General features: G+C 35.9%; 1 long non-coding RNA gene across 1 annotated transcript; it reads right to left on the reverse strand.

Annotated features, from left to right (window-relative positions):
* Nucleotides 1-5,068: 5,068 nt before the first annotated feature.
* On the reverse strand, nucleotides 5,069-17,544 carry LOC109368014 (uncharacterized). Its single transcript, XR_014883280.1, has 3 exons — nucleotides 17,474-17,544; nucleotides 16,911-16,959; nucleotides 5,069-5,165 (listed from the first exon to the last, which is right to left on the reverse strand). It is a non-coding gene; the product is annotated as an uncharacterized LOC109368014 (long non-coding RNA).
* Nucleotides 17,545-17,921: the final 377 nt, after the last annotated feature.

Consider the following 17,921-nt stretch of genomic DNA (forward strand, 5'->3'; position numbering starts at 1 on the left):
TGGCTTGGAAGCTTTGTCTTTCTCTCACCACCTTGTACAGGAAAAATAGCTGTTTTTACTAAATTCTCTGAAACTTGGTTAGGCTTTGTAGAGATTTGTGATTTTAGAAATGTATTTTAAACAAAGCAACAAACTGAAAAGACATTTGTGTTTGGAAATACTTAAGGTTTAATTGTGGTAATGGTGGGTTGTATTTGTGCTATGTTTTACTCTCTGGATTTCCCTTCAAATGCAAATATCTACACAGACCCAAGAACATTTGCTCTGCATGCAAAACTCCAGTGTTTTTCTATCTAAAATCAGGAGTTATACCAAAATCCAGGAGACTTTCTCACCTGTTAAATACACCCAGAGTACACATTATCTAGGTAAACTTCTGACCTTTTGAAATTAAATTATCCACTTCCAGTGAATCAGATTTAAAATCATTTTACAAATTGGGATAAGCTCAATTTATCCTAGTTTTTCAGATTAAATATTATTAAAATCCTCCTTTGTCTGAGTCACTTTTCTGAAGCTTGCATGTCTCAATGTCCTTGAGAGAATTATAACATTTGTTGGGATACTAGGGAACACTAAAGAGCTACTGTTTCCAAAAACAAACAAAACTCCCTCACTTGTCATAGTTATATTTCCAGATTTACTGCTTTAGCATTTTTTTAATGCCATACCTTTTTTTTTTTTTGTTACATCTACAATTGGATTAGTATAGAATCAAGCTCTCATCCAGAATACTTTTTGCCTATATGCCGCTTTGAATGGATTTAATTGTTTTGTATTTAAACTAACATATTATGTAAATGATGTTGCTTAACCTAATTTAAAATACCATCTAATATTCATATATATATGAATATTATATATATATATTTGCTTTCACATTACTTCGACAAGATCAGTCCTATTTTTACACTGATACAAAAATTAATATAGGATTGCTCTTCACGTGCTTTTTTTAAAACTACTTTCCAGTGCAAGTATCTTATTCTTTCAGGACCAGCAAAATAATATTAAAATTGCCTGTAAAAATTTCTGAACAAAATTGAATCAACTAGACAGAAGTCAATTTAGAGAAGTATATATTACACGTGTATAGGTGCACTAATCTTTTCTCATTATTTTTAGATTAAGCATTTTCCTACTAAAAGTAAAATCCTGTTACCAAAGAACATTGAACATTTCTCCAAAATGGTAATTTAAATTGTTCATATTATCTAAAATATAAAATTGATAGAATACACAGAAAAGGCGCAGACATTTTTGTTTTCTTTTCTCCCCCCCCCCCCCCCCCCCCAAATTATTTTTGTATGGAATGCCGTATGGAATTTGTTGTATCAACAGCAAACTATTTTTTTTTATTTTGAAAAAGGATATTTTACTGATATTACTTGATGTTTTTTTAATTACTCCAGAAATCAGGAAGTACAAATGAAACATATCCTTATGATTGCTACTTTTTCAGAGAAGAGATGAAATGCAGTATATAGCATGGAAGTACTCTTTATCAGTTATAACTTATTATAACAAAGTATTCCTTTCCTGCTCTCAGCTGAATTTTACTTCTAAGGTAAGATGAAAGGCTAATAGCAGAGATGATACATGTGTCCTGTGTGGGTTTATTTGTTAAAAATGTGTTTAAGTGTCTTATAATAAAAGTAAAATCCACCGTCAAATAATATCCTTCAATATAGTAATAAAAATAAAAAGATTCAAATATATTAGAAATCACATATTAAAATTGATACCTATAAAAATCTAAATTGTTCTTTCTTTGCTATTGTTTTCAAACTGCTGTTCTAAGTAGGGCCCGTGGCAGGTCCATGGCCACTTTTATCTATACTGTATGATCCAGAAAAGCTTTTGAAAAGCTTTTGCAGTACAACGTAAATATAGAAATCCACTTTCTCAGTAAACTTAAGGTTAAATATACACATAAATTAATGATTATATTCAAGCTAACAACATGTCATTTGTTTTCAGTTATGAAATATTCAAAGCTTTGTTATGTTGGTGAACTCAGAGTGTCAAAGACAGACACACATTGTTTGAAAAGCTTAATCGGGAAAAAAGCTAGTAAAGTTTGAAGAAGGACATGTGAGGGCATATTTAACTACTATAAGACTTCTTGCATGCATGGATGTTCTCCACTTTTTTTGAGAAGACCTATTGAATTTGGCATGATAAAATAATTTATTCAGACATTCAATTTTCCTCCTAGCTCTGTCTTAGGCTCTTTCTTATTGGACAGGATACATTTGAATACTCAAAGGAGATTTGATCAAAGTCTCCATCAGTTGGCAGGGCCAGGATTCTTTCTACTTCCATCTCAAAAGTCAGTCAATTTTTTTCTTGTATCATTGTACTGGAAAATAATAAAGAAGGTATACTTTGTTTAGTTACATCTATTGCAAATTTGTGAGGTGGTCCCATTGCTTTAATGCAGCTGGAATCTTTGCAGTAACAGAGAAATGTGTTTGCACAGTTATGTTTATTCACTCTCATATTCTGTCTTTGAAAGGACGACAAATGTATTTGCCTAAACTGTAAAATGTTGATTGGTAATGCCTCTGAAATCTTTACACTTACTGTTTTCCCTTCTTCCTATGTCTCTTTTTCCTTTTGGAATATGATCTTTTTCTCTGTCCTTCCTATTCTTGATTGCTGCAAAATTCTTTCCTGCTACATAGGAACCTATGTTTTTGAAGTTTTCATTTTTAACAAAAGCCTCATCCTTTGGCTCATTTTTTACCCTCATATAACCTTCATTGAACTGAAAAAAAAAATGGTACAAGAATTGTCTTTTAAACTTGAATGAAACAATATCAAACACTGTGCTGCCTAACATAGAGAAATGAATTGATTTGGGGAAATTAAATATTGATATTATGTTCTCAAGGCCAGCACAAAACTAGGCAATTTCACAAATTTTGCATGGAGCTCTGAGAGCTAGTGTGAAGATTAATGAAAATAAAGGAAGTAGGGCAAGTGGCTAAAAGAGAAGAGCCTGTAGCTGACATGTCAGCATTGTTAGTTTTCAGCCTTTCTGAGCACAGCTCCACTGAATGCAAAATGGCAAAGAGGAGAGGGTCTTTTTTGTCTCTCCACAGATAGGGATACCAACAACCTGATTCATTTTCAATACGTGTGGTTGTACCTGCATGAAGCATCTATAGAACTACAGATAATTTTCACTTGAATTTGGTCCCTAGCTTAAGCCAAACAAAGACTTCCCGTCACAAGCTGCAGAAATAGTTATAGGGTAAGAAATTCTGTGTTGGCTGTCAGTATCAGAAAGTAAGAAAGTACTGCTGTGAATAGTTTTGTATTTATTTTGATCTATGGAGATGAATGTTAATTTTCTTGATAGAAAGATTTCTTTAATTCTTTGATTTATTAAATGAAAATAGCTAAAGAATATTGTTTTAAAGATACTCTTAAATGTATCTACTATGATTTAAATTAAGCATTAGCTTTTATCTCTAAAGATGAAGAGCTAGATTTACTTCCCTTAGTGACTTGGTTTTTAGAAGAAGAACTTCTGTCCATGTTCTCTTATATATTTGAAAAACACTTAGGTCAGTTATATATACATCCCAAATACCAGTAAAGTTTCCTCCAGTTGTCTGCGTGTGTATGTTTGTGTGCGCACAGATAAAGATAGATCAAGCTCTTACAATCTAGACACTCTTATATGTATTAGGAAGGAACACATTGTGAACTAGGGCATAAGCTGATCATCCAAGGTCATAGGTTTGGAACTGCCTTTGCAGTGGTATGTGATGCTCAACAAGACTGCTTTTCCTAACCTTTATTTTTTGTGAAATACAGAAATGTATTTCCTGTTCATACTAGTAAAAATAACTTGTCCTTATTTTCAAAATGGAACAGATGAAAAAACAGTATAAAATGTTTTACCTACAATGGAAAGTTTGACTTGCTTTCTTAAAAATGAACCCACTTATTCCTTCTAGTTATTCAGCATTATCATTTAGCACAATCTGAGAACATATACATTATCCCCTATTTTTCTGTGTTCTTATTTTCTTATATCCCATTTATGAGCAAAACTGCTTTGTACACTGCTATGAAAAAAGACAATATTTAGAAGCCATAGAGAAAACAATTCATGAATCCAAATTTTGTTCTATAAAGAAATTCACTCTGAAGCAAAAGTATCTTTTAAACATTTTTCATTCTGAATACTTTTGAAAAGATTAATTTAATAAATCAAAAATTTCTCAAAATTGTAATAAAAAGAGAGAAAACTTAAAAATAAAAATGAAACCTCTTCAGTGTCCCCATTCTCCTCCACCTAAATCTTCTGTGAAATATCAAGCAAGCATCTACAGTTAAACCTAACTTAAACTCTTTTAAAATAGGGTTTTCTACTGTGATTTCTGTATTATTATTCTGTGCTAGCTTTACCTGTAGATCTTTACCTGATCTAGCTGAATTAGAACTTTCTACTACTACCTATATTTATTCTTTGACATATGAAAATGACTTTACAACATTTTATGAATACAACTGTATTTATTTCTTCTAGTAGGCTGATAGTCTTTAAGCCTTTTGCTATTTATTTTAAAATGAGTATTCTGATGAATTATGAGCATGTGCTGAAACGCTATCTGTAGCTCAAGCTGGAATACAGCTTTTTCTTCTATGTACTTTACAGCACTTAAATCTCTCTTTCCCAGACTCTCTGTATCTGTTTCATTTTTAAAAGCCTTCTGTTTATTGCTTCCACTAATCTTTAGATCTCTACTTAACCTCATTGCCCACTGTTGCCCTTTTCTACATTTAGATTTGACCAGCATGTCAATTGCAGTCTCTACAGAAAGTTTCTTAAGCGTTTTCCATTTTTAATTAAAAAAATCCACTTTTTAAAATAGTACTTGTACAATATCACAACTTTCCTCAAGTACCGTGTTCAGAAAATTCTATATTCTTCCTGGTCCTTAGGAAGGGTCAGTAGAACTGCAGAAAAACTGGCATATAAAGATATATATGTATATATGTATTTAAATATCTCCCTTCCAAAAAACCTCATGAAATTCATTGAATGTACTCACTATTGCTTCTGATACAGTCTGAAGAGAAAGGCGAGTCACAAAGGTTAAGGGATCTCAGTCTTACACACAGAGGCTGAAGCACCTGCGAGAAGTCTGAAAGAAATCAAGAATGGGGTAACAGATATGAGAGGATGAAAAAACATACAGATGAGTCCTTAGGTTCTAGAGTAGGGCTAAGAACGCCCTTCTTCCAAGCGTCACTCATTGCTTGAGTTACTGTTTTTTATTTTGCTAAAGCATCATATTCTTGGCAGTTTTTAACACTATCAGCAAATTCATTTTCTTAGTCTACATGTAGATAAAACTATCATTTTTAGCTTTTGAGAAAGTAGAATGCAGAAACCCACTGTGTTTTGCCAGATTTTTAAAGATGACTTCATAAATATTGAAATCAACATTCTAGACTGTCTTTTGTTTGAAGATTTTCCATACGTTTTTCAGTTGTAAAAATAAGGCTTTCTGAATTTGTCTTGACAATTTTATAAGATTGTGTATCATCTAATTGTGGCTCAGCTTTATTCACCTTCAGTTCTAAAAGAGAAATTGACATCTTGGAGTTGTAAAGTTTTACTGTTCTTGTTCAATTATTTCTGTCACTTGGGTCACGATGTGTGACTCTAAATAATGCCTTCCTTTAGTTATCTTCTTTACCTTTCTAGCAGGTATGATGAAACCAAATCCTTAATAAATCATAAATAATTTACTTGCTTCTTGTATCCTGAATTTTTCTTAGTAGCTACAAATAAAAAATATTTTTTGATAAAGGCAATTAATATTCTGATGGTGCCAGAATAGGTGCTGGAATTTATTTGTCAATGGCGCTAATTTTCTATGTTAAAAATAATATGGTTCTCTGCTCTCTGAATGAAAACTTCTCAGAAAGTATGATGTGTGGTTCAACTAAGAAGAGGTGGAAATTTACTTTGGAACAGGAGGGCATAATTCAGTTCATTGGGAGCCAGTTAGTCCTCTTCCAAAATGCAGGAAGAGTATTGTAAGCAAATGGTACTATAGCTGCATTTGAGTAAAAAACCATGGAGCTGCATTACCCAACTCAATTTTTATGTTTTAAACAATCATTTCCATTGCCCCTGTGAAACATCACACTTGGAAGTTTCTTGAGGCTCTGTATTTCATCAGCGACTTTCTAGCCTACTTTCCTCAGCCTGTCTCATTTTTTAATTGGCACAGTACACTTGAGTTCTTTGGTTAGACAGTCAAAGAAAAAAATCTGTCAAAGGGATTAGTAAGAAGACTTAAGGTTGTCTCAAGCAAGCTTATGGTAAAAGGATTTAATCATACCAAGCATTAGTGAAAGTGGTTGGCTAAAGAGGTGCAAACTTTCTACCTGTAGCCTGCTTTTCTGCAAGTCCCCAGTCAGTGAACAGTTATTCACCAACCATCTACAAAATACACAGAAGAAGTGTTCATAATCTTAATGATATGGTCTAAAACAGTGCAAGGGGCAAAAAATAGAAGCTGAACAAAGCAATCTCATCCCATCTTTCTCTACTACAGTACATACTATAATAAATATGTGTCATGTTTTTATGATTTCTGTTATCGGTATTCCACATAACATCCTCTAGTGCATTCAGAGTTAAAGATTTAATGCTCCAGTTCCATGGATTGTCAATACTTTTAGGTACTTTGTTCTCAGAAGAGAAGAACTACATAACATCAGCAAGCAATTCTAGCCAGGGTGCCCATGTATGCTTTCTGAAAGGGAAGGGCATGTGTTTACAACTGCCAGTCATTCTAACTGAAAGAAGGGACAGTCTGCAAGCAGCAGGGTCATGACTTCTAGCAGCCTGAAAAAACAAACTAGTGTTTCTCTCTCTCTCTCCTTCTTCCTCTTTCCAAACTGCTAAGGAGAAGTCATGAACATTTTACTTTTTCGACTATTTACTAGAACAAAAACTCTGTTTTCCTTTTTTTCATACAAGATGGCACTATAGATGGGGAATTTAGAAGATTTAGAAAATTTCACCGACTAAGTCCGAAAATACAAGCAATCAACAGAGGAAAAGCTATATTTTCTTTCTTATGTCAGATTGTTGTATTATACTTTGCTTAAATATATACAATTACTTTATCCAACAAGTATTTTATCGCAACTCATTAGAAGAAATTATACCTTTAAAATATAGAGTAATATACTTAGACACATTTTTTCAGCACAGCTCAAAGGCTGCTTTCCAATGCTGGACCCCAGTTCTGCTTATTCATGTGTAACCAAGATTTGGAGTTTCCACATCCACTTTAAAAACCTTTAACTACTTAAAGCACTGGAATAAACCTGTCCACAAAGATGGAAAGGGAATGGAAGAGTGATAAGGAAAATGAAGTTTTGAAGAAGAGACCAGAAAAAGAAAGGCTGAGAATGATTATGAAGCTCACACAAGACGTAGAGTGACTCTCTCTCCTCTGTGTTCTAGAGGAGCTTTAAACAGGAAGCAACAAAGTTGGCAAACTGAAGCATGTCATCCAGCTGTGTTCGCTTTGGTGATAACTGGCAATTCTGGAAGGGAGATGAGGAAGAAGGAAAGAACTTCTTTGTTAATCTACTGGTGATATAGTGAACTTTGATTAATTTCACAGCTCAGTCAAGCGGTATGCTAAAATCTTGATAAAGTTGTGTTTTGTGTTTGATCATTCTAGATCCCAGAACATCCTCATTAACCTTGTTGCAGCTTTCAACAATGTAAAAAATATTTCCAACCAAAATATATTTTTAATACAATTTATGATTTGGTGTAGATATGAATCTAGATGAATAGGACATAGATATGTAGAAAAATCCACAGTCCTTAAAAAGATCTCTGCTCAGTTCTGTAAAGGGACTACAGCAGTCTTTGTAGTATTTTTTTGCAGTTGCTATAAGAATTCCTCTGAATGACAGGAGATAACTTTGGCAGAAAATACAGTGGAAACTTCAGCAGCTTAGGCATGGTTATATACAAGTTTTTAAACTAAAGTCTTGTTTAGTTGTCTGCAAAAGATGGCTTGCTTTCAGAAAAGTACAAGCTATATTTCGGTGAGACAGACCTCTGGAAAAAGTGTTTGACAATATTTACATTCACCGTAACTAATCTGAATCACTGATTCTGGTAGGGACTGACATCCCTGTCTAAGTCCCAAAGCTAATATAATTCTGTATGTAGGGCCAGTTTAAGGTCATAGGCTCAGCTAGGTCTAGCTAGAACTGCTGAAGAATAGAAGATACAGATTAAACATTTTCATCTATTGTGAGACTACAAATAAAAGTTCGAATGTGACTTTATAGCCAAATGATTTATTCACTGCTACTATATCATTTATATCAATGTGAAATGTGTTACTTTGATTACTGAGAAATGGAAGAATTTTGTGAGGATAGTGAATGGGGAGCAATTTTTTTAATGTCCTTAAAATATAAACTGATGGAGTTTGCTTCCTCTGTAGAAACAGTACTTTTCACTCAAAAGAATAAATGACATCACTGTAGTTATATATATCTCAAGTGATCTTTTAGACTGTTTCAGTTGTGGTGAAAACCCAGGAGTTTCTTGGCTTTTTGCTTTAAGTAGAGGACACTCACAGTATTCTATTACTCTGTGAGAGACTTCACTTGGACAAAATAACATAGAAATGTTAACTTAGAAAATACACCAAATAATCTGCCACAGCTGAGGAGTTTGTTTGCCTTTAAAAAAAATCAGCAATGAACAATTTGACCTAATTCAGAAATAATCAAAGGCTACATAAATATTTGGCTGGTTCATGTTTTAAATAGAACCACAACAAAATTTCATGTACATATTAGTCTTCTAAGAACATACTGTTTATTTCATTACATTGATTAATAACTTGAATTATTTTTATCAATACAAAAATAAATGACAAGTCTCCCTACACTACTCTATTTGTTTGAAACAATCACTTTTTAATCAGTATATACTATATACAGCTAGTACCTCTTTCATTTTTGTATCTCCAATCTGCTTCACGGGGTATTAACTATGCACAAGTTAGCTACATCTCTCCTATCATGCAGAATGGCCACATCTGCATTTAATAATTTACTATATGCTGTAATCTACCACCTAACTTCCAGTCATTTTTACTAAGTGTGGAGGACAAAAAGCAGATAGCAGGTACTTGAGAATCTATCCCTGCATATCTAAATGCATACTTAACTGATTAGTTTTATATGACAGTCTCTTATAAACAAGCTAATATGTTGAAAACCCTTCATTTGCATCTACTTGCTATTGATTTCTGTATGATTATACATAATAAACTCATTGCAATCACACCTAGTGCTGGTCTTCTGAGAATCATGAAAATATATGCAGTTTGGAGAGAAGGATGTAGCCAAAGGCAGAAACGATCAGAAATATGTTGCTTTTTAAGAGAAACTTTATACAGGTTTGCTTTGAAAAATGGCTTATTCTGAATACTTGAAGAGGAAATAAAAGAACCACGAAAACCTGGACAACAAGGTAAACTAAAGTGAAAAGAATCCACATAGATGCTCTTTTACACCTAGATCAACTAATAACACCCATCATGCTCAGAGATACAGGAAAAAGTGAATCCATGCCAAATAAACCACCCCAGGGGTCAGTACTGGTGACTTCTAGTTACTTCCAGGTATCTCAGTTATTCACAGAACAGAGGCAATGGGAGAGGTCCAAAGGAATTCTGTGTATTGCCATGTCACTGCTCTCTAGAGTATTTCAACGCCCCCATTAAGGTAATGTCATTACTATGATCAATTCACAAGCTTGATTGAAATTTCTTTAACAATGCACAGAGTTGCAGACAGGATGAGGTTACCCATTCCACCTCTGCTTTTTCTAGCACAATAGCTGAGAAAGATATTTTTAAATGTAAACAGAAATCTGAGGTAATTCATAGAGAAAATGAACACTTATTAACTTTAAAGTAGTTATTGTTATACAAAGTGAGTTTTTGGGGTTACCACAGAAGGAGAATGGCATTAAAGGTTGATAAAAAGTACTTCCCATTGTTCCCTGCATTTGTAAATAAGTCTTAGAAACAGCATAATTTGTAGATCTAATACATATAGGTAGCCTCTGGAACCACAATGAGGTTATCCATGATTTTTCACTTGTTACTAAAGGGCATGAATTCTTCCAAAGGGCAAGGCTAGTGCATTTACTCAGACTCCTACGCAAATTGTCCCAGGATCCTAATTTGATGTACCTCGGTGGAAAGTGATTAGGGTCAGAGGACTTAAGCTGTATTCTAACACATATTAGATTTAAATAATCCTGTCTCATCTCTTCTGGCTCCTAACCAGTTTATTTTAACACTGAGTGAGTTTGTTTGTAAAGTCTAAAAGAATTTTAACAGCATCTAGTGATATTTTACTAGAAAACAGACAAATTCCAGCGATTCAGGTTCCTAAGTGTATCAGCATTCAATTTTTGAGGGTTTCCTCAATAGACTGAACTTGCCAGAGATCCTTATTGTTCATATAAAATAGATTGGGATAATATGCTCAGAGTTAATCTATTTAAAATGAATAGTGATCTTAGATCCTTTCAGCATTGGCTTTATTAGGAAGGTGATATTACTGTGGAGATAGTGCCACTTCCAAGGCCATGCAATGGCTTTTCTCAAGCAATTATGAAGCTGCACAACCTGCACCTTTAAGATAACTGTGGAAGATATAATCTTTTAAGATTAGACTACTCTACTGATAGAATTTATCTTCTTTCTCATTAAAGATTTTAAGATTTTATTTAACAGACCCTATTCAAGAATTTCAGAGATGAATAAAGGCATATTTACATTTTTTGAGAGTACCTTATTCAGTCTTATTTTAAAAATCTAAGTCACATACACATTATACATGTGTTTTTAAATACATTAGTCAGAAGGAATTGAGTAATAATACTGCCCTATAATTAACGAGTACATCCACAGCTAGATCAGGTTGCTTAAATTTGTTCCAGCCTGATCTTAAATGTTTCCAGGGACTGGGAGTCCACCACCTTTCTGGGCAACCTGTTCCAGTGATTGACTGCCCTATCATTAATAAAAAAAAAAACTTTTTTCTTATACTTAATATAAATCTTGTCTCTTTTAGTTTGAAGTTATTTCTCCTTGTCCTATCAGAAAAGGCCCTATAAAGAGGGTATCTCCTTCCTTCTCATAGCTCCTTTTGGATAATGAAAGGTCATTATCATGTCTCCCTTGAGCCTTCTCTTCTCCAGGCTGGACAGCCCCAGCTCTCTCAGCTCTGTTCTCATAAAGGGATACCCCCTGGATTTGCACTCTTCCTAAATTAACAATTTGCTGGAAGCATCTAACTTTATCATTTTTCATTACATAGACTATTATCTTACCTGTACAATTAATGAATATACCAATGTTATGGTATAGCAGTGAACAATTAACAAATATACAGATATTAAGGTATAACAGAGAGCTTAGCTATGATGCTATTACACCAAAAACAGGAAAAAGAAATGATAGGTACCCATAACCTGGGCTCACATAGGAAACACCAGTGGAGTAGATCCTCAGAAGGGATCCTTCCTCACTGGTGGTCAGCTCTTAAATATGTCTAGGAGAGGTGGAGCCAGGCTCCACCCCTTCCTGCAACACAAGTGAATTGCCTTCACCTGTGCTCCTGTGGCTGACTCATTGCTCACCTCAGGTGATTAATCAGAGATTCAGGCCGTGATTCAACAGTCCCCATACACTTAATAGACCAGGATAAGAAATGAAAGATTGTTTTCTTTTGACACTAGGACATCTATGTAGGGGAAAAAGGGAAATGTATTAAGAAAGTAAGCAATTGATCACAGACATCTCAGAGAATGGGTGGATCTTTTACACTGAGTTATAATATCAAACTACACTAGGGCAACAGGGAATTCAAAAGGTTATGCTTCTTTGCATCTATAAATACATAGATGTTTAGAAAATATGTTCAATGTTTTTAAAATATGATTCAGCAAAGAAAAAGAGCAGTGCAGTGAGATAAAAAGATGATTTATCCTGTGGCCAGTGTGCTTCAAATTGACCAGAGAAAGTAATCTAGTCAAACTTTATTAAACTGATTCTGCAGTACATCTCCAATGCCTGGAAGCATTGTCTGAGCTGGTCTGCAGTCCAATCCTACTTTAGGAGGTTTGCCAACTATTTAGCCTTTTCTAAGTAGAAATAGAGCCACAAAAATTAATTACTGCTTACTGTTTTTATAAGGAAAATGTAGAATGTTGACGATGTCTGACATATGGAAGAAGCTGCATTAGTGACAACAGTATTTAAATAACTCTAATTGAGCACATCTTTTTTTACTTTGAGCAAGATATAGCAAATATTGCAGGCTCAAAATCCAGCCTAAAGAGCTGCTTCTGGGTTATATAATCTTTGAGCACTCATCCAAGGCAGTCCTGAAGGCAAACTCAGAGAGCAGAATTGCTAAGGGGTTGTGTTTGCTTCAACAATTTCCCTCACTGCATGACAATCCTGTCCCATAAGCTTGCAGAGTTGATGGTGGCTGTTTCAGACTCCTATAGAAAAATAAGCTCAATTTATGTAACAAAATGTTTCCCACAGATGACCTAAAAAGCACATCCAGAAAATAAGTGCAGACTGTTATCAGTCCTTGTTGGCATTTGCAGATGTCTAAGTTTCCTTTCATCATCCTTTGTATGTAGGTTAAACCAGAAAAAGTTCCCATGTCTCCTGGTAAAAAGATTGCATGGAGAAATTCCTCTTAGATCACACTACAGTGAACAAGTTTCCCAATAAGTCACTACTTTTCATAGAATCATAGGATCATTTCATGTGCATCTGTCAATTTCAGGAGGTATTACATTCTCTTGGGCTCAATCCCCTTCAGTGTTTCACTGAAGATAGGATAATGTGCTCTGCCTAGTTTCCTTTCACACAAGAGTAATATGGCACTTTTCCACTGAAAAAGGTCAGAAAATCACAACTTGTTGATTACACTCTTCAAGAAATGTGTCTCTCTTTTGTATTTTGCCTGAAGTACTGCCACTGCACAACATTCCACCTCGAGTCTTGGGTCTACATATGTTTCTGAAGTAGCACTACTTGTGTAATCCTCTGATGCGTATTAATGCCTCAAAATTGCTGACTCTGTCTTCTCTCCTTCTGCATACGTCTTCCATTTTTTCATGAACTTTTGTCCTTCAAGGCACATGTCAGTATTTGTTGTGAAACAGACAACGTCTGCCAGTACTCAAGTACTGAATTCTCACTGTCTTTTCTTTTTGCCTCAACCAGGAAGGCCTTGCGTTTACAGCCCAGAAGACTAACTGTATTCGAGGCTACATTAAGAGAAGAATGACCAGCAGGACATGGGAGATGATTGTTGCCCTCTACTCTGCCCTCATGAGGCCCCATCTGGAGTACAGAATCCAGGTCTGGGGCCACCAGCACAAGTGAAGCTGTTGGGGAGGGTCCAAAGGAGGTCCATGAAGATTATTAGAGGACCAGAGCCTCCAATAAAGAAGGAGGTGTTCAAGACCAGGTTGGATGGATCCTAAGCAGCCTAATCCAGTGCTTGATTTAGAGATTGGCAACTCTGCCCCATGGCAAGAAAATTGGAACTAGATGATTCTTAAGTTCCCTTCTAACCCAAGCCATTCTATGATTCTATGATTTCAATGATTCTGTGATTGAATTCTAATCTCTACTCTTCACTGAATGAGGCTGGGAATGTGACCACTGAGGACAAGGAAAAGGCAGAGGTTCTGAATGCCTACTTTACATCTATCTTTAAAAGTCAGACCAGTTATCCTCAGGGTACTCCACCCTCTGGACCTGGTAGTCTTGGCTGGGGAGCAGACAAACCCCCCCACGATTCAGGAGGACGCAGTCAGAGACCTACTACTCCAACTAGACTGCCACAAGTCCATGGGGCTGGATGAGATTCACCTGAAAGTGCTGAGGGAATCATAGAATCATAGAACTGCAAGGTTGGAAACTGCCTCCAAGATAATCTAGTCCAACCATCCTCCCATCACCATTGCTACCACAAGCCTCTAAACCATAGCTCCTCATCCAGATGCCTCTTGACCACTGCCAGGGACAGTGATTCCACCACCTTCCTGGGCAGGCCATTCTAACCACTCTCCGACAGAAAAAGTTTTTGCTTATGTCTAACCATAACCTCCTCTGGTACAACCTACGGCCAATTCCTCGGGTCCTGCTTGTTGCCAGAGAAGAGGCCAAACCTCTCCTCATCACAACCTCCCTTCAGGAAGTTGTAGAGCGCAATAAGGTCTTCTCTGAGCCTTCTCTTATCCAGACTAAACAATCCCAGCTCGCTCAGCTGCTCCTATAAGACTTGTGCTCCAGATCCCTCACCGGTTTTGTTGCCTTTCTCTGGACATTTTCCAGGGCCTCAATGTCTTTCTTGCAGTGAGGGGCCCAGAACTGAACACAGTACTCGAGATGCAGCCTCACATGCGGCCTCACATGCGGCTTAAGTACAAGGGGAAAATTACTTCCCTGTTCCTGCTAATGACACTGTTTCTGATGCAAGCCAGGATGCCATTGGCCTTCTTGGCCACCTGGGCACTGTGCTGGCTTACATTCAGCCGAGCATCAATCAATACCCCCAGGTCCCTTTCCTCTTCATATTCATCCAGCCACTCATCCCCAAGCCTATAGCACTACACGGGGTTATTGTGGCCAAAGTGCAGGACCTGGCATTTGGGAAAGGCTGTTGATGTAGTCTACCTAGACTTCAGCAAAGCCTTTGATACTGTTTCTCACAGTATTCTCCTGCAGAAGCTGGCAGCCCATGGCTTGGACAGGTATACTCTTGACTGGGTAAGGAACTCTCCTTACCCAGAGAGTGGTGGTGAATGGAATTAAATCCAGCTGGCGACTGGTCACGAGTGATGTTCCCCAGGGGTCAGTGCTGGGGCCTGTCCTCTTCAATATCTTTATTGACGACCTGGATGAGTGCATTGAGTGCACTGTCAGTAAGTTTGCAGATGACACCAAGTTGGTTGGAAGTGTCAATCTGCCTGGGGGTAGCGAGGCCCTACAGAAGGATCTGGACAGGCTGGATAGCTGGGCTGAAGCCAATGGGACGAGATTCAACAAGACCAAATGCCAAATGCCAAATGCCAAATCATTTGACCAATACTATCATGCTTCCACAATACTCCCTGATGGGTGTTGTTTCACTTACACACATTTTATTTCAGGAAACTTTGTGGAACTATTTCACTTCATATGTCTGTAAAAATATAGATTAGAATTGCTCAATCCTGAATGATATATCACCAAAGAAAAAAGAACAAGCAAATAATGTCAAGTCCACAAAATTAAAGGTAATTATATGTTATTTTATATACATTAAAAAAAAAAGCAATAAAAATTCAGTTTTGAACATCCTCAGTGATTATTAGAGATTAGCTGTTATGTTTTTATTCTCTGTTATCTTTCAAGCAGAAAACCAAATCTCTAGCCTGTTCCTTTAAAGTTCCTATGTTTTGTACGTGCGGTGCTCATTCAATTATTTTATATATTTATTTGCTTGTATGATGGCTTTGTATTTGGAAGGCTGCCTGAGGAGAGACGCCTGAAGGAAAAGAGGGAATCCAGACAACTGTAAAAATATCCTACATGTTTTCACAGCAAAAAATGCATGGATATGATGGCTGATCTCTCCCATTTTAACGCTGCATCTGCATATAACAGAGGAGACTGCATCACTATCACCCTGATGTGATATTTTTGCAGTTAGTACAATGCTGTTACATTTACAGTGTTTGTGCTGCATTTAACAGCAGATCTGCTAACAACAGCAGATCTATTCCTGGCCATATAGAGTGGAATGCTGCCTACTCACCCTCTCCCCTCTGCATTGGTTTCCTGCTGTAACATACGTTACATTTAGAACTTTGATGTTAACTGAAGGCTAGCCAAAAAAGTACTTGGAATCTGAATGCTTTCATATTTTGGATGTGGCGTGGGATTGAATTTCCAGATTAGTATTAACTGCTGTGATGTTAGTGTTGGGTTATTTCCAGAACCATATGGGACCTAATTTCTAATGCAGCCAAGAACTTAAAGACAAGCTGAAGAAATGTGGAACAAGCTGACAAAAAAGTATTACAGGCAGAATAACAGCAAAAGATTTACATCAATTTTCACATCATAAACTTTAGTCATTTTGACCCTATAATTTTTTGTAGGTTTACAGAAAAAACTGAACTCTAACTCTGATTTGAGATTAAATTTTCCTCTTGCTCTAAACATTAAGCTCTAACCATTTGACATTCAAAATTTTCTGTGAAACTCCTGACACGATGTATACTACATTTTGTTGTACAGTAAGAGAAAATGAAAAATTTTGCCTTGAAGTTATTCAGAAGCTACAGTGATGTTTATTATTTTTTTTTATTCAGTGGTACAAAGCTTTATATTCATGTCATCTGTGTAAATATTAAAGTGATTAGATCAAAAGAAAACTCATTTCATTATCCTGAAGTAACTAATTTTATCAACTAAGCATTAAGTGTACTTTTCAAGATGATCATTCATGCTTTCTCTGATAAACAGGAGACAACTAACTCTGCATGTCTCAGGCAACGATTTTATCGAAGAGAGATGAATGATTCTCTGGAGGCTCCTTTCTCCATGCTGTGATCCTAGGCAGTTATTCTGTTCTAGACATATGGTGTTTATATGTGTCAGTGTTTTCACACAACTCCGTGTTCCTTCCCTTTGTGTAACTCTTATATGCAAAAACAATGAAGCAGTGTAAAATATGACCCCCATTTTACTACAATCCCTAGAGAATTTTTTTCTTAAATGAATTTCACCTACCTGGAGAAGTTAGGACAAAAATAAGATTTTCTTGGTTTTCCATTACTCCCTGTAAAAGCAGAGGAAAAAAAGTTTGTTAAATCTATGGATAAAAGGAAATAGTCTGAAAAGTGCTAATTCATAATGAAACTAACTTGACAAACTATTTTCATAGCACCATCTGTATAAAGACTGAAAAAAACAACACCTCTCATGCTTTAACCTTTACGTTATTAGCCCTTATAAATTTAAACTACTGCTTACATTGTAGAGACGGAAGAGAAAAGTTTAAGCTAACAGGATGAGATAAAAATAGAACCTTTTCTTCTTGCTCCTATAGCTAGGTTTTTAATATATTATCATTCTTTTCTCTCTCTAAATTGGTAAATTAAGAGATGTTAATCATCTAAAAAGCAGCTACACTTCTAGTGCACGTGTAACACATAGTAAAGATGCATTTGAGCCTCCTTGGACAAGAGAAAGGATTGATCCAATATATTGCTTCAGTGTGGGGAGGCATTGGGACACCATTTTTTCTCAGTATCTTTCCTAAAACACTGGCATAAAAAACATCTCTAAAATACCTGTAGTAGAAATCAATATACACAGTAGGATCTCAGCACAACAGATGAAACTGAAGTGCATAAATAGTGAATTGCACTGCAGCCAGCTTTTTAATTTGTGGGAGCTTCAGTTACCACATTCTCCCCTTTACAAGGCATAAGGATGCAACACATTTGTGGCAGGGTAATGTGAGCATTCCCTGCATCCACATCAATGAAAGGCTGAATCCATCACCACTCACAAAGAGCATACACAGCTAGGGGAAATTGAGCCTGGACAATTCAGTCTTTTGTATCAAGGAACAAGAATTTTTTAATGTCCATTATTCTTCTGAAGAATGTAAAATATTTTCACTTGGGACTTTTAAATCCTCAGATGTACACTCTATGAACTGTTAATACGAGGTTTTCAGCTCAATATTTCAACCAGATTCAAAGAATCAGTAGCTGCTATTGTAATTTTCCTATG

Source organism: Meleagris gallopavo, chromosome 5 (assembly GCF_905368555.1).
Source record: "Meleagris gallopavo chromosome 5, MGAL_WU_HG_1.1, whole genome shotgun sequence".
NCBI classification, from domain to species: Eukaryota; Metazoa; Chordata; class Aves; order Galliformes; family Phasianidae; genus Meleagris; species Meleagris gallopavo.